At 35.5% G+C, this 27,442-nt stretch overlaps 2 long non-coding RNA genes across 3 annotated transcripts; one reads left to right on the top strand and one right to left on the bottom strand.

Annotated features, from left to right (window-relative positions):
* Nucleotides 1-11,699: 11,699 nt before the first annotated feature.
* LOC143257957 (uncharacterized) lies at nucleotides 11,700-18,337 on the bottom strand. 2 transcript variants are annotated; one of them, XR_013032049.1, is made up of 4 exons: nucleotides 18,075-18,137; nucleotides 16,849-16,912; nucleotides 13,609-13,674; nucleotides 11,700-11,857 (listed from the first exon to the last, which is right to left on the bottom strand). It is a non-coding gene; the product is annotated as an uncharacterized LOC143257957 (long non-coding RNA). The 2 variants fall into 2 exon arrangements; XR_013032050.1 differs by lacking the exon at nucleotides 16,849-16,912 and having other exon boundaries at nucleotides 18,075-18,337.
* On the top strand, nucleotides 15,886-18,172 carry LOC143257956 (uncharacterized). The gene is made up of 2 exons (XR_013032048.1): nucleotides 15,886-16,053; nucleotides 17,697-18,172. It is a non-coding gene; the product is annotated as an uncharacterized LOC143257956 (long non-coding RNA).
* Nucleotides 18,338-27,442: the final 9,105 nt, after the last annotated feature.

Genomic DNA, 27,442 nt, shown 5'->3' with positions numbered 1-27,442 from the left:
AATTGATACCATCACAAAAATACTAAACATTAAATGACCTGGTCAGGTTAAGAATTTCTTAATACAATACGTGTTAGCAAGTCCAATTTTACGGTCAAATACAATTCCATTTGTTCTTGTTTTCTCTAACCATCACACACACTTACAGGTTCTAATTTCACACTACCCTTAGCAACATTTATATACTGAAATAAAATTCTAGAAACTTCCAGACTGTAAAACGTCTGCACGTAAATGTCATCACATTCTCTCAGGAAAGTTTGACTGTAGTAACTTCGCTGATCTTCACTCAGCATTCCGGAAAGTTTTGGCACTTATATATTTCTAGACCTAAGTCACGAGCGTTCCAGATTATTCAATAAATATTCTGTAGCTAAGAAATATTCGACGAGAATCAGTCATATTAATTATGCAAATGATTCTGACCAGGTGTATTTGGCTTATAAATTTTAACCAGGTAGTAAGTAGAACATCAAACACAGTAAGTTACGTCTAACCATAACAGTATTATTATTGATTATATATTCTGCAATATAGCACTTCACCTCTTTACAGAGAAAAATTTGAACACAATGAAAACTTTTTAATAGATTTAGGAAAGTTAAAAGCAATAACTTTGCGGTAGTTACATTTCAACCAGCTCTTGACAGTATGTTCATTGGCCTTAAGATTTTGGCCAGCAGTGTAGAAGTACTAAGTACTATATATATGATATTTTCTCGTAAGATTGCTAAAGCTCGTAATACCAGTCGCATTTCTTCTTTTGATATCTTAATATTCAAATAAAAATTATTTTGTACTTTCTGTATTTTACTAATTTGATCGGTTTAAATGAGTAAATTACGAGTTTATGTGCTGTGTCATTACACATAAATGATTGTGTGTAATTTACTCTTAACAGCAAACAAATCTAATAGGGATTTCGCACCATTTATTAACAGATAAACTCACATTTCTTGATATCACGAAATATATAATCATAGGAAAAGCTTAGCTGAACTGAGGCTGGAGTTACACTCATCGCAGTCTTGCAGAATTACAATATACACTTAGAGTAATAGTAAAAGAAGCTAACAGTAGAATACGATCATTAATGTTTTAGTTCTGTTCTGTTTAATATTTTATGTTATTTATGAAAGCAATGGCCATATTCAGTTTTTAACAATACCTCAAATCATTGACAAAATACAACTATAATTGTTCAGATGTGAATTTAGATTTGATATAGACTATTTGAAAATTTATTTGGGAAGGAGTAATAAAATATTCAAACTTCCAACTAACTTTTAACTCAAAATATAATTTTTCATCTGAGAGAAAAGAAATTTGGAATACCCACCTGTCTAGATAAAACTAATTAGCAAATTACAATTAACTGAAATTTAATGGAAAAGCATGGATTTAATTTGAAATCGCTTTATATAATTTCTAAAAGTAATACAAATATATATTATTCTTGCCAGTGTAATTTGTAACAAAAATTTTGTAGCTTAAATATATGCACATATATATTCATTATTTAAAATAATTGTGAAAACGGTGGAGAAAAGAGTATCACAGGGAAATACAACATGAATTACACTCATGTATCATATGAAGTACAGGAAGTCACAATGTGTCCATTATTAGTAGCGTGAAACCATTCACTGCACTCCGGAATAAAACACAGCATGAAAAGTGTCTAGAAATCAATGTAAGGTGGTAAAAGACAGTCCATACGACAAACTGCGGGATGTTTCCCCGTTAATAATAGGAAGTGTATGCAGGACACAGAAGGAATTTGGTATTATTAAAGTAGGAGACGGAAATTCTTCAAAATGAATCTCAATGTCACTGGGTTTATCCTTACAAAATATACAACGATCAAGTACAGATCTTGTAAACGAATTTGTTGTTCATACATATGTTAATATTACCCTGAGGACAATAAGGTGACACATTTAATAAAAAAGAAACATCTTTGTGACCAGTAAGGTTTGGAGACGGCTTGAAAGGATAATGAAGAAAATGTTATTACAAGTTTAACACGGTGACAGATGTACAACATTTCGACAAAATTTTCTCATCATCATTTTGAAATGTTGTACACTTGTTACTATCTGAAACTTAAATAAATTTTCATTGTTACCCATTCAAGCCATCTCCAAACTATATTTGACAGTAAGATAAATATTAGATCAAAGTAGCCTCATTGGATGAGTAACTGTTAGAAACCTACATTTAAGCAAAGGTAATCATATCATTAGATCGAAAGAGGAATAATGGGAACATATTTGTATAATAATCAAGACAAGATATACAGCTTTTTACATATGAATACAAATTTGAGTTGTTTGGTAGCAATCAGTTACAGTTTATTCATTGTTGAAGTATGATGTTCAAAATACATGTTTGGAGCAGTATTTTAGCCAACAGTGTGATGACTTACTACAGTTGAGGACTTCCTGACTGGTGACAAGTGCCATTTTCTAAGGAACATGATTCATTGAGTATGAATTCTTCTTCCCCCAAGAAAATGGTCCCAAACATACAGAAAATATGATGTAATTCTATGTTACTAATTAAAAGGATGATAAATCACTCACAAACATGGCTTTGTCTACACAAAGTATTGATATAGGCATTTTGAAAACTTATGGGCTAGCATCAAAACTTAGAAGGGTGAGAGAATATGAAATAAACTAACTGAAATGTGGTAAATAATACATGATTTTTGGAAATGTGTACCACATTCATATATTGGTGAAATGAAAACGAGATGTAACGCCGTTTATAAAACAATGTGCTCATATACGTAATACTAGTACATCTCACAATGTATTAGTTTTGTCTTTTATTTTTCCTTCCATAATTTTTTTCTATTGCAGATAAATTCTCCATTGAGTTAAGGTCACTGTTGCTTAAGAATTCCATTTGTGTATCGCTTGTGATTTTCCACAACTATTTATTTTAGTGTATAAGTGTAGCTTCCAAAATAACTTAAGTTTACTTATATAATGGTGCCTAAAATTTCTTTTCAGAGTTCTCGACTGCAGAGTTTTATTGCCATTATTTTCATCAATTCATTTAGTTATTCGATACACTTTATAAATAATATAAATCCTGTATTACTTTATGTTTTAACTTACAGTATATTTACGATACCCGTAACAGAGCACAAAACCTCTCACTACAATGTTTAAATTTATGTTAGTCTTCGAATTTTTGTCTGAAATGTCTGAACACCCATCAATAAACACAGTTATATGTTACTGTATTAATAAAAGACTTCATTTGGCAAAGTAGACAAATGTGTACGATTTCATAGTACAAAAATGGGGAAGATTTTACGAGGTAAATGTCAGGAAAAGAAATATCGAAAAGATATGAAACTATGACGCATACATGTGTATAAAGAATGAAAAAATAACAAAACATTTTGGTAAACTATTAAAAATATTCCAATTCATCAGACTTTAAATAAGCATTATATTAAAGACTGATGGAAACGAGTTTTATACAATAACCCACAAATATATCTATTAAGCCTATTTTTAAAATACATTTGAAATTTGTGTTTAAAAGAAACTGTCAGTTTACTCTGTAGTGCGTATTAGCTAACGTATTCAGGATAGTTAAATCTGAAAACCTTAGATGGATTAATAGTATAGAGTATCTCTGCTTGTATCTTGTAGCAGCAAACCACAATCAAGTAGCATCTGTTGCAAATTGTACTTATAAACAGATAACGTCAACACATGACGTTTCAGTAGTTGTGAATTTCACTGAGAAAAAAGCATGCCAAATCATATCTTTTATAAAAAAAATCCTGTCCAAATCTAAAATGTTAAGTTTATAATACAAAAGTAAACGATTTCATTGGAAAAAACTGAGTTTTCACAATTTAATTTACCTATCTATTCAATGAGTTACGTTATATCAGAGGTCCAAGAAAACATCAAGACATACCAGTCTCAACTGTATTCAGTCTAAACTGTACCTTGTAACAAGCCTTGAAATCCAAAATACACGACACTTACATTCGGACAAGTCTTATTCTTTATTGAGGCATTGTAGCAATGTTGTTTAGAGAAAAAAAATCATAAATTAAAAAATAATATAATAGTTGTGTTTTCCTTTGAATTTTTATGAATATGATAATTTTCAGTTACTATAGACACTGACAAATGTGATATGTTTTAAAACAAAATTTATGTATATTATGGTACTAAACATTTTCAAATCTATGAGAAAAGTTAGTAGACGTATGGATATTAAGAATAAGTTCAATGGTTTATCAACATTTATATCCGCATAGATTTTTCTAAGTTGGAAAATTTGAATCCACTTCGCATGTTGTAATAATTCTAGATAACGTTTCTCTTCCTCTCAACTTAGTTGATGACCGTTTAAGGTGGAAACTACGGTGGAGGAGGAAGTAGAGATGGATGCGGCAGTGATGGGTCAGGAACAGTGTTTGGTGCTATAAATGTAACATGTGGAGGAATAATTTCTCAGCTTCTTTGTCCGAAAAGTGGTTTTGCTTTGCCTTTCAAAGTTTGTTATCATATACTTGATACAGGTTAGTTCAAAGAGTGAGTTTGAACAATCCGAGTAAGCTATTCGTTAAGTATTAGACAACATGATATCGTTAGTCCTATTTAATATATCATATACATAAAAAAAAGAAAATATTGCACAGCTTTTCGTAAAACTTATCGTGTAAATTAAGTTATCTTTCGGTTTTTCTTTTTTATGAAACTTTTTGAGAAAAGCTATACAGAGGTTACATGCACATAACCTAACCTTGAGCTGATAGACTCAAGAGAAGACAGCTAGTTAACAACATTGAAAACAACATTCAACGAAACTCTAAACCTACTATTATCTGGCTGGATAATTTGGAGGAAACGAGATTCAAACCATAAATTCTCAGATTCATATTCCGTACACACTAACCACCAGGTCACACCGTTTCAGGAAAGTAAATAACACACACACACACTTTACGATAGAGAAATGACGTTGATTTAATTAGCTTAACATGCTTCTCACAACTTGTTGCTGTAATAATATTGGACTGAAAAGGTATATAATGTAGTACAGTTCATTCTTGTGAAGTTATCTGATTAAATTATTAGAGACGAAAACACTGAAATATACGATGACAGCTTTAACTGAACTTATATCTATTTGTCCGAAAGGTAAACATTTTAATCTTCTGGAATGGAATATCTGGTATCAAGTTTTAATATAAAATAGCATAATATCGTAAAAAATGACGGGGCAAGTACTACCATCCCATCACATAATATATCTCAAATTCACATTTCATAGCTAAAATAAATAAATATTGTGATATTAAGCTTTACAAACAAAGACACAGAAAAGTGCAGTCGTGACAGTCAAACCTCGATAACTTCCTTTGTGTGTCAATGCAATTTAAGATTATTCATGGAACGAATTAGTGACGTATTCATAGAAAAGTCATTGCATTTTGGTTTGGTTTTTCAATTTCGCACAAAGCTACACGAGGGCTACAGTCGTGTGGAAAAATCAGGACACCCTATGAAAGCCTGTGTATTTTTGTAATATATTTGGATATATAGATATTTAATCTCAATTTTAACAATACTGAGAGATTATAGGAATATAACTAAACAATTAAAACTGGGAAAAAAGACTTTTCAAGATCTTCTGTAAATGTAATTCTACACAAATGCATATTCGAACTGAGGAAAATTTAGATAGATAATAGCTAGTGTTACCCCCTTTGGTTGAAATAACTGCAGTGAGATGCTTCTTGTAGCCATCTACCAGTCTCTTACATCGGTCTGAAGAAAGAGCCCCATTCTTCAATGCAAAATTCTTTCAGCTGCGAGATGTTTGAGGGGTTTCTTGCATGTAAGCCCGTTTCAAGTCACCCCACAGCATCTCAGTGGGTTTAAGTCTCAGTCTCGGCTTTGACTCGGCCATTCTAGGACTCTCCATTTCTTAGTTTTCAGCCAGTTCTTGGTGGATTTACTGGTATGTTTCGGGCCATTGTCGTGTTGCAGGGTCCTGTTCCGCTTCAGCTTAATTTTCTTACAGATGGACTCACATATTCCTCAAGCACCCTCTGATACATAGTAGAATTCATGGTGGATTTTATGATTGTGAGCTGTCCAGGTCCTGTTGCAGCAAAGAAGCCCCAACCCATGACACTTCTACCTCCATGCTTCACAGTTGGTATGAGGTTCTTTTCCTGGAATGCTGTATTTGGTTTACGCCAAACATGTCCGATGTTCTGGTGTCCAAATAATTCAATTTGGACTCATATGTCCAAAGAACATTATTCCAGAAGTCCTGGTCTTTGTCTACATTTTCTCTGGCAAACTTTAGTCTGGCCTTGATGTTTCTCTTAGAGAGCAAAGGTTTCCTCCTTGCACTCCTCCCATGACAGTGGAATGGCTGATTTAAACATCTTTTGAGATCTTTTTAAATCCCTTACCAGACTCATATGCTGCTACAATTTTCTTTCTGAAGGCATCAGACAGCTCTTTTGCTCTAATTTTGAATTTATGTACAACAAATAAAACAGTACAAAAGGCAAGACATGAAATATGTAAAGCAAAAAACATGAATATATACAAATGAAAAACATGAAATATAAACAAGCAGTAATATATACAAAAAAAGAAAAAAGAAACATGAAATATAAACAAACATTAATATATACAAAAAGAATTAAATATATACAAACATGAATATATTCAGAGGGAAAAGAAATAATACATACAGACATTAATAAGTACAAAAAACATGGAGAGAGAGAGGAGCAGAGGCAGGGCGGCTCAGAATCCGATCTCCACCCGTCCCCTCACCAATGCACAAAGGGGCGAGACGTCCGGCCGCCAGAGGTGGTAAAACGTCCCGGAACCTAGGCCCTGATAGTCCGCCTCAAGGCAGAGCAACAGCCGATATCTGGCCCTTCCCAGTATCGAAAAGTATGACACTGGTGCCTGCTCGAAAACCAATTTGTTTCGAGCAAGCCAGATGACGTACTTAAAGATGGTAAGGGTGTACTAAAAGGAAAAGGCCAGGTGGCTGGGAACCGGGTCCGATACATGGTACAGGATGGTCTCCGCCGACAGAACCCGGAAAATGCGAGCAACCCATTCCCAGATTTCCGCTGACGTCGGACAGAGGACCAACCTGTGCAAGACAGACACACGGGACACAACACCGGCAGGATGTTATGCACCACACGCCAGTTGAAAGCCTGGAGGTAGCAATCAACATGGTGCAGTGCAACGCGGCCCAAAACAACGTCCCACAGTAGAGCAGGGTAGTATCGCCCGATCCTGTGGGTACATGATGGGACCAGCAGGCAGTAGAGAGAACGGGAGTCCGTCGGTAGATCGGCAGACACGGTACGACACCACCGGATCGTCGCAGCAGCATCAACGTACCAAGAAGGAGGTTCAAAACACATAGGTGTCTGCAGGCTCAAAGGCACACCAAAGAGCCTGTGCTCCGTGCCAACCAAGAATTTTGCGAGGTGGCAACAGGGATGACCCTCCATAGACAGACTGCAAAAGGTAATGGACAGAAAAAGGGAAAGACACTGGGTCTGAACACATGGGCTGCCCAGACCACCCCTGCGAGGCGGCAGCGTCAAGGAGAGCCGAGAAACCTCCTATGGCTTGCTGCCCCACAGGAAGGTAAAGCCATGGCCTTCGATGGCTCGTGAAGTGCAGTTATCCATAGGAAGGACAGCCCCCAGGTACCAGACCAAGGGAAGGATCTTCCTCTGCAACACCTCTGCCCTGTCAATCAGGTTAAAAAAAGCAGTAGTGGTAATCGTGCACCATCGAACCAACACGCTGAACCACCTCCTCCCAAGCAGCCCCAGAGCCCGCGAGAAAACGAACCCCGAAGCAAGTGATCGGGTAGGGGTCCAATCCAGACCAAAGGGAAATCGGCAGAAGAGGCCAACTTGCCAAATCCCCGTGCACGAGACTTGAGAATATTCAGCTGAGCAGCACTGGCCATAGAGTAACGATAGACGGTGGCTCTGAACCTAACGATGTGAAGTTCTCAAGGAACAAGTTCACATCGTCTGCATGCGTGACATACATCACGCACGAAACCCCCGACATCTGGAGGCCACGCACCGAGACCAAGTGGTACAGATGAGAAAGCAGGCACTCGATAACCAACACGTAAAGCATTGATGACAGCGGGCAGTCCTAACGAACCCCCTGTAAGACGTCTGGTACCTGTTAACCAAGAGCCTGCTCGAAGTGGTCGCGTACAAGACTTGCACGTACTGGACAAAAACTGAAGGGAGGCCACACCTCTCCAGAACGAACCACAGAAATCCATGGTGAACTCGATCGAAACCTTTGCTCTGATCGAGGGAACACAAAGACTGCAGGGATATCCCAATCCATGATGTAATGGAACAGATCCGTTAGAAGCACCGGATATTGTTAGATGCCTCTGCCCCCGCACGCCACAAGTCTGAGTGTAGCGGACCAAGGAAGGCATGACTGCACCCAAACGGGCACACAGAATCTTAGAAATAATCTTTGCATCCACGTTCAGGAGAGAAATGGGGCGCCACGAAGAAAGATCTGCAGACTGGCAGGGATCCTTACAGATAAGTGTAATTAGCCCATCTCAGCGTTTCCGGTGGCAGAGACCCCGCAGCCAGACAGTCGTTAAAAAGTCGGACAAAAGAGGGTCCAACGACATGCCACACGTGGCTGTAAAATTCCACCGGCAGCCCACCCAGCCCAGGACACTTACCAAGCAGCATGGACCGAATGGCCGACCAACACTCACCCAAGGAGACTGTTGTCACCAGCTGTTTGTGAAAGGAAGGTTCGAGGTAGGGCAAAAACCAAGTAATGTCGTCCCACAACCCCTCGTCCACGGGCGAAGCCGAAAATAAACGGCGATAGTAGCCGAGGCACGCATCCAGAGTGTCGGAGATATCAGATAACATTCTCCAACACCAGACTTGAGATGTGTCTGGTCTTAACCATCTCCCGTGCCTTGCACAGCGGAACTCTGGTGGAAGTTCTTGGATCGAGTGACTCGATCAGACTAGAGACGCTTGCCGCACAGAATAGTTTGGAATATTCCAAATCGATATACCGATGGAGTGTCTCAATGTTCGAGAGGACCCAGCGATCCGTCGGTCCGCCACGAAGGAAGGCAGCGTAGGTGTCCTGCTTGTTCTGCAAGGCCAGGCGGCGGGCTCGCAAAAGCCGCATGCCAGCTTGCCACAACAAGGAGACACAGACTTCCTTGAAACCCGCCCACTAAGACCCAGTTACAGACTCGACAGAATAGAGCTCCTGAACAAGGGCAAGCAAAGCATCTCCAACCTCATCCCGGCAAGGAGGGAGACATTGAGCCTCCACACACCAGGGCCCCAAAAACGGGGACAAATCTCGGAATGTGGTGAGAAACGTCCGATGGTCAGACACGTAAAACAAGACATCCCTAACCCGATGAATAGCAGTCCCGCCGAGGCTCTGCCGAAGGCCAGGTGTCACATAGCACCTGTCAAGGCGACAAGAAACGCCCCGACCGGTCCAGGTAGCCACAAAAGCAGACCCATGCAGTGCAGCCAGACATCGGAAAAGCCGAAATCCGACAGCACTGCATGCAGAGACCGCGTACACTGATCACAAGAAAGATGATTACCTCCAATCTTGTCAAGGGGAGGATCCAAAACGCAGTTGAAGTCCCCACCAAGGACGATATCGGCCTGTGTAACCATGAACCTGTCCAAGCCCGAGAAGAAGGCCTCCCTCTACCCAGGCCGGGCAGGTACATAGACATTGACAAGCCAAATCTTACGACCCACAGTGACAACATCAACGTACACAACCCGTCCCTCAGCATCACTGTGTGACGCGAGGATGGTCCCAATAAAATGTGGATGGAACAAGATCCCCACCCCACGTGAACGTGTAGTGCCAAACGACCAGAAGGCATGGACAGGGTAGCAGAAGAAAATGAAAAATGGTCCCCCCCCCCCGAGAGGCGAAATGGGTCTCCTGCAAAAATATGGCATCAACCACAAAGCTGTTAAACATGGAGAATGCGTAGAAGTGATTAGGAATGCTACGCATCCCCTGGATATTCAAAGTGAGGCAGGAACAACCCATCAACCAATCAGAGGGTAGAAATCAGTGACGCTGTTGCTTGGACTGTGTAGACGGAGGCAGGGGGCGTGCGGCCTCTTGAGGTTACCCGACACCACCCCCTCTTTGCAACAGTGGCCGCCGACATCCTACCACCACTGCTGCACATGAGTTACATCCGGACCGAAGTCCGGTAGCAGAATGGGGCTGCAAGGCTTGTCCTCACTCAAGCCAGGGAGGCAGGGGAGACTGGGGAAGTCTATGAAGCTCGCAAACGAGCTGGGTGAGGGCAGCTCGTCCAGCGTCGGGGTCGGTGCCAGCACGGCTTCTGGGAGGGGCCGAAACATCCACCATCCCCAAAGCCAAGGGTCCCTCAGAACCCCCAGCCTCAGCAGCGCTAACAGGGGAAGCTAGGGGCCCCTCGGAGTCCTCAACAACCCCCACTGACCCAACCCAAACAGGAGCATTCACGGCGTCTATGACCGCCGAGGGTAGCGTGGCCGCGGGCACCACAAAGCGGATAGAGTGCGGCCGAACAGAGTATGGCCGGATGGCCGCAGCCATACCGACCGACACTTCACCATACACACACAGACACACGAAACGGCTGCTACACAGCACGGGACCTGCACAACACACGACCAAGAAACAAGGTTGTGGCCGAACACGATACAGTACACGGTAGTAAACAACACAACCATCCTTAACGTATTTAATCTACAATGGTATTTGTAATCTCCGAGTAGTTAAAGACGTTGCTGTAAACACAATAATACTTATTTTAAAAATAAATATAAAAAGCGACATAAAATTTGCAGCGTATTTGGACGAAATTAGAGCAATAACTAGCCCACAGTGACATCCAGTCTTTGTAATAAAACGTTAACAACTAAATTCTCAATGTATTCTGGTTTTTAATAACATTTTACAATATTCCTTTAAACGTTATGAGTTAGAAGTTAAAAAGAATTATAAAAAATTCCCAATATACTGTGATTATCACAAGTTGACTGTTGTTATTCATTACTAACCAATCCTTTCATCCCCCAGAGAATTCACGTATATGTATGGTTTCATTGCTATAATGTTTTACTATAAGTTGTATAGAACTGCGTCAATTAAAACTTTAGGTTAAAAGCTAGGACAAAGATATTTAGTCCAAGACTGAGCTTACAATAGAAAATTCTGTGCTATTTGCATTTGCTTTACATTAATACAAATTATCATAAAATGTCAAAGGCTGTTTTCCTAAGTGTTTTATTGTGAAAGATCGTGACTTTCACCTTTAACAAATTACGTGTACATATAGTTATATCAATAACTGATGTTTTCCTTTTGCTGAAGAATGCTTCTTTCATAAATAAACAACACAAAATAATTATAGGATAACTGAAATTCACAACATTATATTACTGTAAGGTATAAATAACTGTTGTAAGATGATATTCATTTTGTTCTGTTTTTCTTTATTTGTTACCTATTAAATTAATATATTATTTACTGACAATGATGTTATTAAAAGAATAATAATTATAAAAGTTATTTTTTTTAATATTGAAAACTAATTTTAATGTTTTAAGTAAATATTTATAATCCGGTAAGTGAATGTTTTCTATACCTTAGCGCAAACTTTGCAACTACAAGCGTCGTCAGTGAATCCAACAGAGCAGTTTTTTTAATAGTTTTTCCACGTGGATGTATCGCATTGGAAACAGCTAAGAGTCCAGGCTCCTTTCCTGCAAACATAAATATATATTAATCTGTTTAAACGTTTCACAAGATAAATTCACAACGAATCTAGCTTCAATGAAGCAAAACTAGAAATTACGTTATAGCCATTTTTTGTTTAATGGTGGTTAGTTAATTAGTGGAAATAAACACATATGAACCACGAAAGTAGTACTATAGCGACTTTACGTATTGCCAGTTAAATATTGAAAATGATAAATGGAACTAAAACAAAGTATGCTGTTAGAAATACTAGAAGAAAGAAGATAACACAATAAAACAACTGTAAAAATACAAATAGTCTACACTTAAAAGAAGATTCACTAGGATTCAGTACCAAACAGTTAACGTTTCTAAAGTCAATTGGAGTTTAATTACATTATACTATTATAATGTTCTGAGTTTTCTCTCATTTTTTTTCATAGAAGGAATCACAAAACGAGAAAGATTTTTCAGCTACTATATTAAGAAACTGTCCACAAATTTTATCTTGTTTTAGACTGTCTTTACCTAAAGAAAAACTGTGGATGCAAGGTTGTAAACAATCGCATTCATTATTCTAACAAAACCTTAAACAAGTTAAAATTAATTAAACACATAAACAAATGCTTGTGTTTATGTACTAGAGAGAGTAAAAAAAGTGTATATATAGTGTATCGTTAGTGTACTTTTAGCTCTTTAATTTTAGATCTAGAACCTGTGACAACACAATCTATTACTATAGAATATCAAACTGGAGTTTGCAAAAGGATGCATTAAAAAGGTCTCGAAAAATTCGAGAACTCTCTCCAAAGTCTAATTAAATTTGAATCTTTATGGAATCTCGAGCATGACGGACAACAGTCTGGCAAAGAATTTCATTTAGTCTCAGTAAATCGTGTTAACGGGAGTCGAGAAACCCATAGGTAATCACCTTTTTTGTCATGCTTCCATTCTTAGCTTTGTTCTTGCTACAAAACTATGCGATGACTTTTGCGACTTAAACAGTCCCATAAATAACAAAGGTGAGAGAAATTTAGTACCTTTGACAGATATTCTCTACTGTTACTAAATATTAAAACACAATGAAAACTTAAAACTATGTAGCAACTAAAATATTGGAAAATGCGTGTTATGTTCGTATATCACTATCAGTTAAATATTATACAACCACGAACTCTAGACAATTTATTTAGTTACCTGACATTTCCCTACGAAGCTTCTTCGTGGACTCACCATTTATTACAGCCTTTTTTGGTATTACTTTTATTCTTTGAGACTTAAAATTACTTTCAGAATTTACACGTCAGTTAAATTGTACTTGTTTGTTGCACTTAAATCTTGGAAGAATTTAAATTAAGAATTGTGATTACGTAGTTGTAGAGTTGAAAATAATATATCTATGAATCTTAGGTATTCTTACAGTTCACTTTCTAGTTAGTTAAAGCGATTCTAAACGTTAGTTACTTTTGATTTGGAAAATCCTGAAAATAAACTGCATAGCAAATGTATTTGTTACTAAGGTAATAGATATCTTGGTTTAGATATACAACACATCTAAAATATTGATCTATAGATAGCGCAACCATTCTTAAGCGAAATGAAACATTTAATTTTCTAACGGATATGTGCTACGTACAAATTCACACTAATTTCAGTTGAACACAATTGCTTAAAATAAAGTAAGAATACTTCTTAAGTATTATGATGGCCAGTTACGTTGTAATAATTACTTAAACATTGAAAGATCTTTGACCAATAATAACATAACATGAATTACCCTATGATTAAGACTAGTAGAGTTGTGGCAAAGGTAAGAAAGAGTTTCTCCATGATGAAATTGGATCTAGACAGAAAGAAAAGCAGGAGTTTATACTACAATATTTTATTAGATAACTCAACTTTATTAAAGTAAAACTAAGCTTACTTTATATTAAGTATTAAATTAACATGATTAGAATAGAAACACAGAAATAGAACTGTTGATGAAAGATTTGATGTACGAGTATATAAATATTTTAAATATATGTAAGAATTGGTGAAATTTGAAAAATTACACCAGCAATGGATAACCAGATGAATATATTGTAATACATCAAAATACAACTTAAAACATTTGCTCTTCTCATAGCGTTTAGGCAATATAGTATATTGTAATCCACACAAACATCTGAAAATACGGTGAGGTAATAAAGTAATGTTAGATATTTCTGTCTGTTGGATGGTTTCCTATTAGTTACGAAATACGTATTCTCCCAAATATTCTCTATATTTCTAAACTTTTTCTATTTCTAAACTTTTAAACTTGTTTGTGTCATTATTTATCTATATAAAACGTAGTGGTACTTGCTTCCGTTGGAGATAAAAATCATACATCACGTGTAGTAAAGTACAAAGAATGTCCATTATGGATTTTCTCCGCATATAGAATTGTTATCGCAGATTTTGAAATTTTTAACGCAATTTCGCCAAAAAAACAATTTTGTTTTATAGACGCACGAAAAATTCCGTTTGAATTTCCAAATACGATACACCTCGCAAGAGATAATGTTTTTATTACCTGTTACACAAGGTCAGAGCCAACTGACTGAGACAACAAGTTACATAACAGCCTAAAGTACGAACAAGGGCTAAGTTCTGTCTACATATCCGGTTTTCAAACCTACACTTTTCAAGTGATATTAACTATGTTTAAGGTTATAGATGAACTTGGAAAATTAAGACTAGCCAGAAAGAGACATGCAACAAGTTGCACCCTAGTCATGCTAAGAAATATTCTTGTAACAGACGAGAATCCACAAACACTAAGCTCAGGGAAGAAGAAGTCGTATGCATTTGTCAAGCAACAGTACGAAATAAAAACAAGAAAGTTGCAAAAGTCACGTGTGCACAAGCTGTTTCAAAAACATCCATTCAACATCTTAATACATCTCGTGGCTGAAGAATGAGATGGACATTCATGCTATTATATTAAAATATTTATAAATCAAGTTGCTGGACGCAGTGCGTATTGATTTCTGTGTCTGAAAACACACGCTGAGAAACCAACGTCCACAACACTAGATGAATTATGAAAAGCAGTAGTGAAGAGTGCAATACTTTGGACATGATAGCCTTACAAAAAAGTTTTTGCACTGATAAATGCACTGCAGAGATATTGTCAAGATGTACTGTATGTTATAAGATAAAGTACGATTCAACGTGCTAACATGAACTGTAACGCTTTTGTGAGCCTAGAAAATAATTTTATTATAATACTCTCAATCTCTGTATTATAGGATATTATATTTCGAAATATTTTTAATAACTTCATTACCACATTACGAAATTACACTTAATATTACATTTAAAAACAAAAATAATTTGAGTGTCATTCATTTTAAGGCGTTCTAGTTATATTTTTAGAAAAAAAAAACATTGAGATATTGATCAATTCACAAAGACCAGGATTACTTGTACTATTATTTTCATAAACACATTAAACTGAACAAATTAAACGATAAATACATTGGACACAAATACAGATTGCAAAAGAACATTTACTGCAGCATTAACATTTGAGGTTAGTAGTTTGAATGAATTATTGTGAAACATATAAAACTCGAAATAGTAAAATGGGTAAATTTCTCCAAATCCTATAATAAAAAGATTTATTTAAATCAAATAGATTCACATTAATTAAAAATTTATTCTGTTTTAATACGGAATACTGAAATACAAAAAGAGGCCAGATATGATCTATTTGTTAGAGTGCTCGAACTATGAATTTGAGGGTTCGTGATTTACAGACCGTTGTTGCCAAAGCTGTAACATCGTGTATTATAAAACTGACTGCCATACCATTTTGTACAAATATCTGAAGAAAAATTCTAAGGTAAATAAATAAAACAAAGAAAGAAAAAGAAAAATGAGAAGTAAGACCCGCTGAATTTTCTAGGATTGTAGAGGAGTTGGTTGCATGTATTTTTTTTTTTATACCAAAGTCACAACAGATTATCTGCTGAGCTCACCGTGGGAAACCCACCTCCTGATTTTAGCGTTGTAAATATGCAGACTTACCGCTGTGCTAGCGGGTGCCGAGAGATAGTTGAGAGTTCTTAGTGTCAAGTGATGTTTGACAAAGTGCCTGGTCAATAGCATTTCTTTATTAGATAAGTTACGGTTTAAGCTGCATTTCTGTCAGATAGTAGTTACACGAAGATTAAGGTTTAGGTAAACTAAATAGGTACGTTGTATAACAATTGTATTGTATTGTTAAGTAAAACTTGGAGCGCTATTTTCGCATCGAAATTTACTTTTAAGGTGAATTAAGCTTTAAAAATATAAGGAATAATGCAGCCAATTTTATGTAGCTCACAGATTAGGTTGAAAGTTAAAACTTATTTTTCCTAAATGTTCTTTATCGATAGGTTCCAAGAAGAATATTTCATGTAATTATGTATTCTCAAGACGGTTGGTATAACTATTAACATCTTGATATTTAATTAAAATAAAGTACTAAACAACGTTTCGACCTACTTCGGCCATCTTTAGGTTATGTTCTAGAATTAATTCTAAAAATATAAATATAGTTGAAGAAATAGCTTTCAAATTATTTTTTGCGTAAATAATACGTAAAGTTATTTATTCATGTATAATTAGTGTAGATTGAGTCATTCATTGACTTACCTGTAGTACTATTGTATTAAATACTTTCAAAAGTAATATATGTATGTATTGTGCGTGCATATGTTTTCTTATAGCAAAACCACATAGGGTTATCTGCTGTGTCCACCGAAGGGAAATGAACTCCTGGTTTAGCGTTGTAAATCCGTAAACTTACCGCTGTAACAGCGGGGGACTGTATTTATTGTAAAACTTCTCGGAGAATGAAAGCTATCTCTTACATTTCTTTTGATATAAAATTAATAAACATAAAAACTATTATTAAAAATATGAGTCATATATATATATATGTGTATGTAGCAGTTTAAACTTAGGAATAAATCTTCCAAATTAAAGAAAATTTTTAATCACTTACCTTATCCTTTCCAAAAAAGTTTATCGTAGGTCTTTCTTATCCACTTATATTAATCCACGAGCAGCTTGGAAGGAGAAATTATAAATATACAAAATTATACTAAACATCCTCTGATATCTCATGTTCCATTAAAAGTTAGACAATAATGTTTAACGTTTTCCTGTTTGTTGTGAAAAACAACAACTTCGCAATGGGCTTATTGTAAAATGTCAATCATAAGTATCAGAACTCAAACTTTACACGTATGAGCCCCTAAAGTTGAACCACTGAGTAAAGAGAGAGAGAAAGGAAGTGATCAAAAGCATCGTGTTAACGTTTCGTACATTTTAAGTAAGTACGTATCGTAGAAAGGTTATGTGACATAAATACATCTGTCATTTCAAATTAATTAATTATTTAGTGAAAACAACTCACTAATTTGAGATGATAAAATCGTTTGTCCACAAATAAAAATTATTTATAGAAGTGCTTTTTAGACTATTTTATATCTTAATCCAGACTTGTTCCTACTGAAAAAATACTTGACGTACCACTGAAAATAGTGATCCGTCTCCGGACTCATCCCTTCTGAATAAGTGAACTAATGTAGTTGTATCACTCCCCTCTATATAAGAATTGCTACTGCGTGGATCTATTTAGAATAATTGAAGATATAGATAGTGGGATAAAGGATGAGAGCTATACTAACAGTAAAATATTGAGTTAAGTATAGTAGCACATTAATATCTTGGTATTTGTGTGCTAACATCATAGTGGGGGCTGGAATATAGCATCAATTGGAGTTTTGCAGTTTTTAATGTATAGTATTCCAATTATTTATTTCTCACTTTTTCTTTCTCTTTCTTTAGTAAACAACCACCTTCCAACTTTAGACTGCAGAGAGCGAAAGGTGGTAAAAAAGTGTGACGCTCTGGGCATGAGTAAAATCACCTTGATGACACAAGAGTTTAACGGTCAGGACGGAGATCTAGAAGTCATACCTAACCATACCTGATTTAGAAATGTTGACCAGAGGGGAAACAACAAGCTAGCAGCTTGCTTCTTGATTAGGAACATTTAATAGCAGAATAGTAGAATGTATGTAACGGAATTTTGTGATTCAAACTTTGGACTTTCATACATGCAGCCTTGCATATTAATCATTAAAATCACGCTGGATCAATTCTAGAATATAATTAGAAAAAATATACTGTCAAATAAATATTTTATCGATATGTTTTTCTTACCTTAGCTTTAATTCTAACTTAATGATATCGTATACACCTTCGTCTTAGCAGTCGAGCTTTAGAGACACATCTAACTGAAAAAAAAAATAAAAAAATAATATTCCAATGAGGTGACGTACGCTGCTTCGTGGCTAGAATGAATATCAGGTGAACAAATGAAAAATATAGCTTTCAAAACACTAACAATTGCGTGTCAAGTGAAGCAGCTTATTAAACATTCATTAAATAAACAATGGAACATGATACCGTAAGACTGAAATAAATACAGCTTGGCAGTACGGCGACGCTAGTTTAACCTGTTTTATCCTGTAGACGAGATAACCTGACCAAGCCGATTGGTAACACAGTGCCACGGACAAGTTATTGTTTCATGTTTTGTACATATTTCTTCATTTTGTGTACTACCATAAGTTTGGCTTAGAGAAAAAAATAGTATTTGTTGCTTATTTCCTTTGTTCTAAAAATTACTCGATTTTGCTGATAAAAACCCAGCATAGGAGCTGCCGTAGCAGCTGAAATATTTGGCAGTCAACAGGTTAATCAACTGTTTCCAGAAATATTACACAGAAAATATATTCCTAAATCAACATTATATGGTATGTTTTCCTTGCTTCAATTTTAGCTTTCTTCTTACTGGTTGAGCTCAAGAGACATATCTAACTAAAAAAAAGAATTTGTATTCCTATGAGGTGACGCTGCTACGAGGCTAAAGTGGATGTCAGGTGAACACATGAATGATATAGCTTTCAGAACAATATAAATCGTGTGCCAGGTAATCTGATGTTTGCGTGTCCTGAAAGTGAGAAAAAAATATTCTTAAACATTCGGTCATTAGAAAAACGATATAGTTACACTGAAGCAAATACTACTGGATAATATGGCGACATTAGCTTAATTATCTATCAACTCACCTATTGCAAGAAAAACACGAGTATTCGCCTTTCTACCATTTCTGCATCTATTTCATTTATTTGTTTTGTATTTTTATTGTGATACCGTGACGTTAAAGTCGCTTAATGCAAGTTTAGTTACAATAAAGTAGTATGACTGGTCAATAGCTGAGTGTTTCAGTTCAAACTACTCTATAAGGTAGACGTTATCTACCTTATTCTTATGGAAAATTTTAGCACTGTCCCATGCCGTTACTTCAATTAATTAAAATAGCGAAGAGTTATTTTACACTAAACAATGTTGCTATATCCTGAGAAACGTGTATTGTAAGTAAATGACATTCATATTTGTAGAATTTTCTAGGATATCTGCCAACATTTTAGTAAACACAACCTCGTTTTATTGAGTTAAAATGTTATTTACCGCATTTTAATAAAAACTTACTTATTGTGTTAAGTTTTCCCACTGAATTTTGTCGTGTATTTACAGACAACAAATGAAAACAAAAAATATAAAGATTGAACATTACTTTGGTATATTTGTGAACAAACTAATGAGATTGATCAAAATGTGTTTTGGAAACATACAACTAAATGAGAATCAAAACGGTTGTTTAGCATCTACTTTTTAAACATGCAAACATCGAAATAAGAACCTCTATTTATATTTGATGTAACGCCTCTTTGTCATGTATATTTTCGAGTTAAGTGGTACGTTCTTTTATGTGTATTTGTATAAAAAGCATACTCTTTAGAATTTTAGTTTTGTCTCCATCAAGTCTGTCAGGAATGATTAGGAATGTTACTTCAATGTTACCGTTATAATTATGATGATAATAATTTAATCTTTTTCACTTAATGCCAGCAAAATTTACTACTTTTAAACCTGACACTCTAGCAACTGTTTGCTGACATTCCAACTGACCTAATCAGAATCATTCCTGGGCCTAAACAGCGAAGAGCAAGCACACTAAACATACGGTGTTGAAACAACATACAAGAAAATCCATGTTTATTGTTTTGTTTATTTGTTTTTGTCTCGTTTTCAGTTCAAGCTTTTGACTTTCAGATGTGGCCTTCTTCAAGCTCAAATGAATGAATATTTGAAACATAACTGACAGTTAAAGAAGTGTAAAGAAGCAGGTGATATATTTTTATGTACATTTCGTCATCCCTCTGTAGACTAAGCAGATAGCCCGATGTGGCTTTACTTTAAGAAAACACACACGTACACATTTCGTCACACTTTAGCCACTAAACAAGAGTTCATACCTGATATCACTTATAAAAAAAAGTACATAATAATAAGGATACGGTATGGCTTCCTAATACTGACCGGCTTCGAGAGTGTATGGTTTGCTATTGCCACAAAAATCGAAACCTACTCTTTGGGGCAGTTGATGCGTTATTAGAATAATGGGCAAATTTCACGTTTTAATTAATTGTTATTGCTGTTGTTTTACAGTTTTTATGATTTTACTTTTACTCTCATAATCTGGATATCATGACAAAATGTACAATTACCTGTGTCACCAGAGATTGTTCTAATAGACTTGTTTTGTTGAAGTTTCGTTATTTAATTCTATCAATTTTGTGCTTGAAGAAACAATCTATCAAAGGATTTTGTGTTTGTTATAATACTAAATTTATAGTTCAAGGCGGTTAGCGATGTTTAACTAGCGACCTGAGGTGGTGTTTTATTGGTATGATATTCAGTTAGAAGTTGCCACTTGAAAGGTAGGTGATGCCAATTGGTTGTGAGTGAACCATAGTATTTTTTGACATGATATTTTCAGTAAATAATGTGCGTAAGACTGTGTTCAGGTGAACAAACAAACAAACGATGCATAAATAGTTGGTTGGTTGGCGTTTCATGGCGCAAAGCAACAAGGTTATCTGCACCAATCAACCAGTAAGAAATAAAGTAACAGTAAAATTATTATAAAGTGTAAATGGAAATTAAGGTAAAAGAAAAACATTGGCCCAACGTCGGATAAAACTTAAGTAGAATTAAAAAACGCCAATGGCCCTTAAAAATTTAAAACCATTTGCCAGGGGTAAAACCATGGTAAAAAATATGTCTAAAATGGTACCATCGCTCACGGTCGTAACGACGGTACGACAGTAAAATGTGGGTAATTTTGACTTGAATGTCACAAAGACCGCATATTGGTGTGTTAGTCCCAGATAAAAGAAAACAACTTGGTAAAACCTGTGACCGACTCGTAGCCTAGTTAAGACAACTTCTTCTTTCCGATCTTCATGGGAAAACAAAACTGCCAAAGTGTTTGATCTGAAAAGGTTGTTATCACGTTGCTAACTCCAAGTCGAATGCCAACTTGCGTAGAGCTGAGCCTTGAATACAGGACCGTAATCCATGTATGAAATAGATACGGCAGCGACAACACTGGAGCAGAAAGAAATAGCTGTGGTTTCAGCGAGCTCGTTCCCGTAAATACCGACATGAGCTGGTATCCAGAAAAAACTGGATGGAAGTGGATGATAAAGAGAAATGGACCAGTCGGTTTTGAATATCGACGAGAACTGGGAGAGAACTAATGTGAAGCGATTCCAAGATCAGTAGAGAGCTAAGATAGTCCGTATAAATAGTACAATATGTATACTGCATAACTTCTACATGATACAGGACAAGAGAAATGTCATACAATTTGGCAGTGAACACAAAAACTTAACTACAACAAACCATGTCAAAACCCACTGAGTAATCTGATTTCAAACCATCTATATTAATGAGAAGGAAAGGACGGTTCAAAAGATGTTTGGTAAATAGAAGATGGTACTTCCAATTGGGAGTATCTAACTTCCTCGGATGATCAGTGAAGACAACAATTTTATTGAGGGACACCCAATTCAGCCAGCTGTGCTTGGATACGTAGGCAAAAAAAAACAAAACAATGGCAAACCATCTATTCTGATAGGCATGGCTCAAAGAAGAAGAGAAACACAACCCTAGATGGGATGCTGTGGTAAGGATCGAAGTTTTGATGTATACAGTAAAGAGCGTTGCAAACGACGGAGGTGTACAGGAGGTTCGTGAAACTCTGTACAAACTCTGGAATGGAGAAGTGTGCCAAAGCCAAAGCCCTAGATGGTGAATGGGGTACAACATATTCAAGGCTGATGTCTTAACAGAACTATATACCACAGACCCATAGTCCAGTTTCAATCGAATGAGGGCACGATAAATCTTGAGCATAAAATATCGATCCACTCCCCGAGAGGTGGAAGAGTGGACAAGAGGATGTTTAATGGACATATGCACTTGACACATAGTTGCTTGATTTGAGAAACGATATTTAACTTACGGTCAATGAAAGAGCCCCAAGAACATTGTCTCAGGAACCATGAGAAGAACATCTTCGAGATGGAACTTTAATGAATACTTCATTAAAAAAAATAAATATTTGTATCACACTACAACCAGAATAGTCTGTGGATAGTCTTTTGTTTGTTTGTTTTGTACATTTTAGAAATTTAGCGAGCTAAATAAATAAATATATGTATATAAATTTAATTATGCAGGGTGTTCGGAAAGTCACTGTGCAGTTTTGTAATCATATACATATATAAGTGCACAGTGACTTTCTGAACACCCTGTATTATTAAAACCATATGCGCGCAAAATGACAAAACATATGTTATAGTTTACTACATTTTCTGTGTTGCTTGGTTTTACTAAGAAACATATACTAAAGTTAACCCAGGAATCCAATAAAACTATTGTACTTTCAACTCGTTTGTGAAACAAATCAAATTTTTTTAAAAGCAAAATAACCTTTATCCAGCACATTCCCTGGAACATCTGTCAATATGTTCAAAGAAGTATAGTTTCCAGTTTGTGTTAGCGGTAACTTTACCCACCAAGAACACTAAAATTCGTGGTCCGATTCTCCAGAGCATAACAAAGAACCCAAATAGTCTTTGCTCTAAAATAAACAAATAAAAAAGATGGTATTACCATAGAAAGTATTTAGAATATAAAAATAGTTTCATATGGAAGCAGAAACTAAATATTTCGTAACCTAAAATGGCATGTCTTTCATTCTAATAACCCAAGTGTTGGTGGTAGGTGGTGATGACTAGCTGCCTTCCCTCTAGTCTTACACTTCTAAATTAGGGATGGCTAGCGCAAATAGTCCTCGCATAGCTTTGCGCGAACTTCAAAACAAATCAAATCAAAATATTTTAGTTTAATTTCAGTTATAAACATTTTAGTTTCCAGTTTAGTTCTTATTATAATATGTGTCCGATTTAACTTTGTATTTTTATATGTATTAAATACTTGGGTCTTCCTTTTCCATGTTGTTTATCCCTTTTAACCAACATTTAAGCCGTCCAGTTTCCTTTTGTTCTGCATATCCTATCCATTTTTAAAGTAAAATCACTATAGTGAGAACATTCTGGGTATAACGTCAACTTTATTAATATTGTAGGTTTGTTTTATTCATTGACATCTTTTCTGTATATGCGCGTATCATCTATTAACTAGAGAACACATAAATTTTACTTGCCTGCAAATGTTCTAATTAAAAAGTGCAATATAAATTGAAAAATGTATGCTAAATCCCTTTTCACCTGCAGTCGAAGTAAAATATTAAGAATGTAGCTAACAAATTTCATGTTAAACACCTTATAAAGGTATAGGTCTACACGTTCCCGGGTTCTTAAGTTCAAACCATTTCGGATCCTCATTTGCAGGTACTTCGTGAACACAAGAATGGCGAGCACTACAAAAAAACCTTCGTAATTTCAATCTCCGCCACAAGTCTCTCCTTCTGATTGTCATCAAATATATATATATTTATTACAAAATATGCATTTATATACATTTTTTAGGATATATATAAAAATATTATAATCAAATTGTGTCTGTCGTTTCAGCCAGCCATTAAAATCTAATATAGGTAAAACAAAAGTTTTATCAGCGTTGCATGTACCAATCATATTAAGTAGAAAGTACTGTTAAGCTCACAGTATTCGTGAGTATTCACAATATTAATACTTATAATGTGCGAAGAGTTAATTCATATAACATGCATTTTGCAATGTCTAACGGGTCAGTGTTAAGGTTAGACACTTCAAAATTCACATTTACATTATAAAAACTGCATTTTGTAAATAGTTTCTAATCTACATAAAAAACTGCACATTATAAACATCAGTCAATGACTACGTAAGAACTACTACCCTATCTATCACTGTACTACCTCTACATTTATGTCAGCTACTTTGTCGGAAAACTTCCCTTTTTCAGTATGAATATCTCTAGTAATTGGGACATTAATTAAAATTATTAAAATACTGGTACAGGTATGTTGATGATACAATTTACTATTATCTGTATAGAACTGCATCTATTAACACTGTAGGATAAAACGTAAGACAAATATATTTTGTCCAGGACTGAGCTTACAATAAAAAATTCTGCGCTATTTGCATTTACTTTTCATTAACGCAAATTATCATAAAATGATGAAAGCTGTTTTTCTAAGTGTTTATTATGAAATATTTTGGCTTTGATTTTTAACAAATTATGTGTATACACAATTATATCAATACCTGATATTTAACTGATGTCTTCTAAACTTCTTTCTGTCATTACTTATATTTGTTATTTTTGTTATTTTGAATTTCACGCAAAATTAATCGAAGGTTATCTGCGCTAGCCGTCCCTAATTTAGCAGTGTAAGACAAGAGGGAAGGCAGCTAGTCATCACCACCCACCGCCAACTCTTGGGCTACTCTTTTACCAACGAATAGTGGGATTGACCGTCATATTATAACGCCCCCACGGCTGAAAGAGCGAGAATGTTTGCTGCAACCAGAATTCGAACCCGTGACCCTCGGATTACGAGTCAAACGCCTTAACACACTTGGCCATGCCGGGCCCACTATTTATCTATATGAAGCGTAGTGGTACTTTATTCTGTTGGAGATAAAAAATCAAACATTACGTGTAGTAAAGTACAAGGAATGTGCAGTATGGGATTTCTCAGCATAGAGAATTGTTATCGCAAATTTTGAAAATTTTAACGTAATTTCGCCAAGAAAAATTTTTTGTTCTATAGACGCACGAAAATTTCCGTTTGAATTTCCAAATACGATACACCTCGCAAGAGATAATGTTTTTGTTACGTGTTACATATGGTCAGAGGCCACTGACTGATGACTGATGTTACATGACTGACGTTATGTAACAGCCTAAAATACGAAGGCCTATGTGGTGTCTATACGTCCAGTTTTCACGCCTACACTTTTCAAATGATATTAACCACATTCAGGAATGTAGATGAACTCAGAAAGAGACAAGTTGTAACCATATTGAGAAATATTTTTGTAACAGATGTATTTATGTCACATAACCTTTCTACGATACGTACGTACTTAAAATGTACGTAACGTTAGCACGATGCTTTTTATCACCCCTTCTCTCTCACACACATACACAACGGTTCAGCTTTTAGAGCTCATATGTGTAAAATCACGATAGACATTTTACAAATAACTTATTGTGTAGCTTTTTTTTTTTTTACAACAAACACTCAAACAGGCAAACGTTAAACAATGTTTTCTAACTTGTAATACAACATTAGTCAACGAAAGGTATTTGGTATAACGTTGCATATTTATAATTTCTCCTTTCAAATTGCTCATTATTCTGCAGATTAAAATAAGTGAACAGGTAAGACCTAAGGTAAACTTTTTTGGGAAGGATAATATACGTTACTAAAATGTTCTCTAATTTGGAAATTGTATTCCGAAGTTTTACCTTCTACAAATATTTGTGTTATATATTTTTCAATCATGATTTCTATTTTTTACTAATTTCATATCAAATGTAATTTAAGGGATAATTCTCATTTTTCGAGAACGTTTCGCTAGGAATGGCTAGGTGATTAAGGCACTGGACTCTACTCCAAGGGTCGCGGGTTTGAATCCCTGTCACACCAAACATGTTTGCCCTTTCAGCCGTGGGGGCGTTATAGTTTCAAATTAACTAATTATTTAGTGAAAACAACTCACTAATTAGATATTACAAAACCCTTTGGGCACAAATAAAAATTATGTGTAGTTATATTCAATTATGATGAATTAAGTTTTAATGAATAATTGCTTAGAATTTATTTTTAGACCATTTTATTCCAGACTGGTTCCTACTGAAGAAAATACTTGAAATACCTCTGAAAATTTTGATCCGTCTCCGGAATTCGACCCTTCTTAATAAGTGAACTTATGTAGTTGTATCACTTCCCCTATATAAGAACTGCTTCTGCGTGGATCTATTTAGCATAATTGAAGATACAGATAGTGGGGTAAAGGATGAGAGCTATACTAACAGTAAAACGTTAAGTATAGTAATACATTGACATTTTAGCATTTGTGTGCAAACATCATACTGGGAGCAGAAATATATCATCAATTGGAGATTTTCATGTATAGTATTCCAATTATTTACCTGTTACTTTTCTTTTCTTTCTTTCTCTCTTTTTATTTATTGTTTTAGTGAACAACAACCTTCATACTTTTCAGACGACGAAAAGTGGTAAAATGTGTGACCCTCTGGGCTTGAGCACCCACACTTACTCATTTTCTATTTTTTTAAACCCATGAATCCGGCAGGATTGTTTGTTTGATTTTCTTCAAGGTTTAGACGAGCTGTATAACATTCATGCTATCCTTTCCTTGACGTAATATGTTTAAAATATTTTTATATTTAACTTACATATGTGAATTGATATCTGCTTTAAACATTATGTCAAAAAGAAATTCCAAAATGAAATATTATTCTTTGTGCCATTTTTTATTAAGCACAAAGATGTACAAAGGGCTATCTGTACTCTGCCGACCACGGGTATAGAAACCCAATTTATAACATTGTAAGATACACCACTGCGCCACTGGTGGGGTTATTCTTCAGTACCCTAGCACTTGTTGCTTTATAACAAAAACACCACTAAATGCTTCGTTCTGCACTCACTTGAATAGGTTAATATTACCATGATTTATTTTCTTTCAATATTTGTAACATAATTTTTGGATCTCATCGTACTACAAAATAATGAAAAACAATTTCCCTTCAGAAACTGAAATGATTATTTTAAATTGGAAAACCAATTTCCTTTTGTCTGCTTTACGAATATTGTTTGCGTTTTAGCAATAATTTTCGTGTTCTCTTTTCTCACAAACAATGTAGGTGAAGAAAGCGACGCAGCTGCTGGTAATGGTTTGGATTATGATCAAAGAGGAAAATATTGTGAAGCAATATTTAAGTCGTTCATTAAATCGTTTGGTTGTTTCTTTCTAGCTTAGCACAAATGTACGAAAAGGGCTCTCTGTTTCCTGCCCACCATAGGTATCGAAACTTGGCTTATGGTGTTGTAAGTCCGCAGGTGTGATACTGTGTCACTGGGGAAGAGGGCTAAATTGATCATTTGGTTAACTGGTTGGCGTTTGGTT

The sequence above is a fragment of the Tachypleus tridentatus genome, chromosome 7, assembly GCF_004210375.1.
Source record: "Tachypleus tridentatus isolate NWPU-2018 chromosome 7, ASM421037v1, whole genome shotgun sequence".
Lineage (NCBI taxonomy): Eukaryota > Metazoa > Arthropoda > Merostomata > Xiphosura > Limulidae > Tachypleus > Tachypleus tridentatus.
Note: the sequence above shows the minus strand (reverse complement) of the source record. Positions and strands in the feature narration are given on the sequence as shown.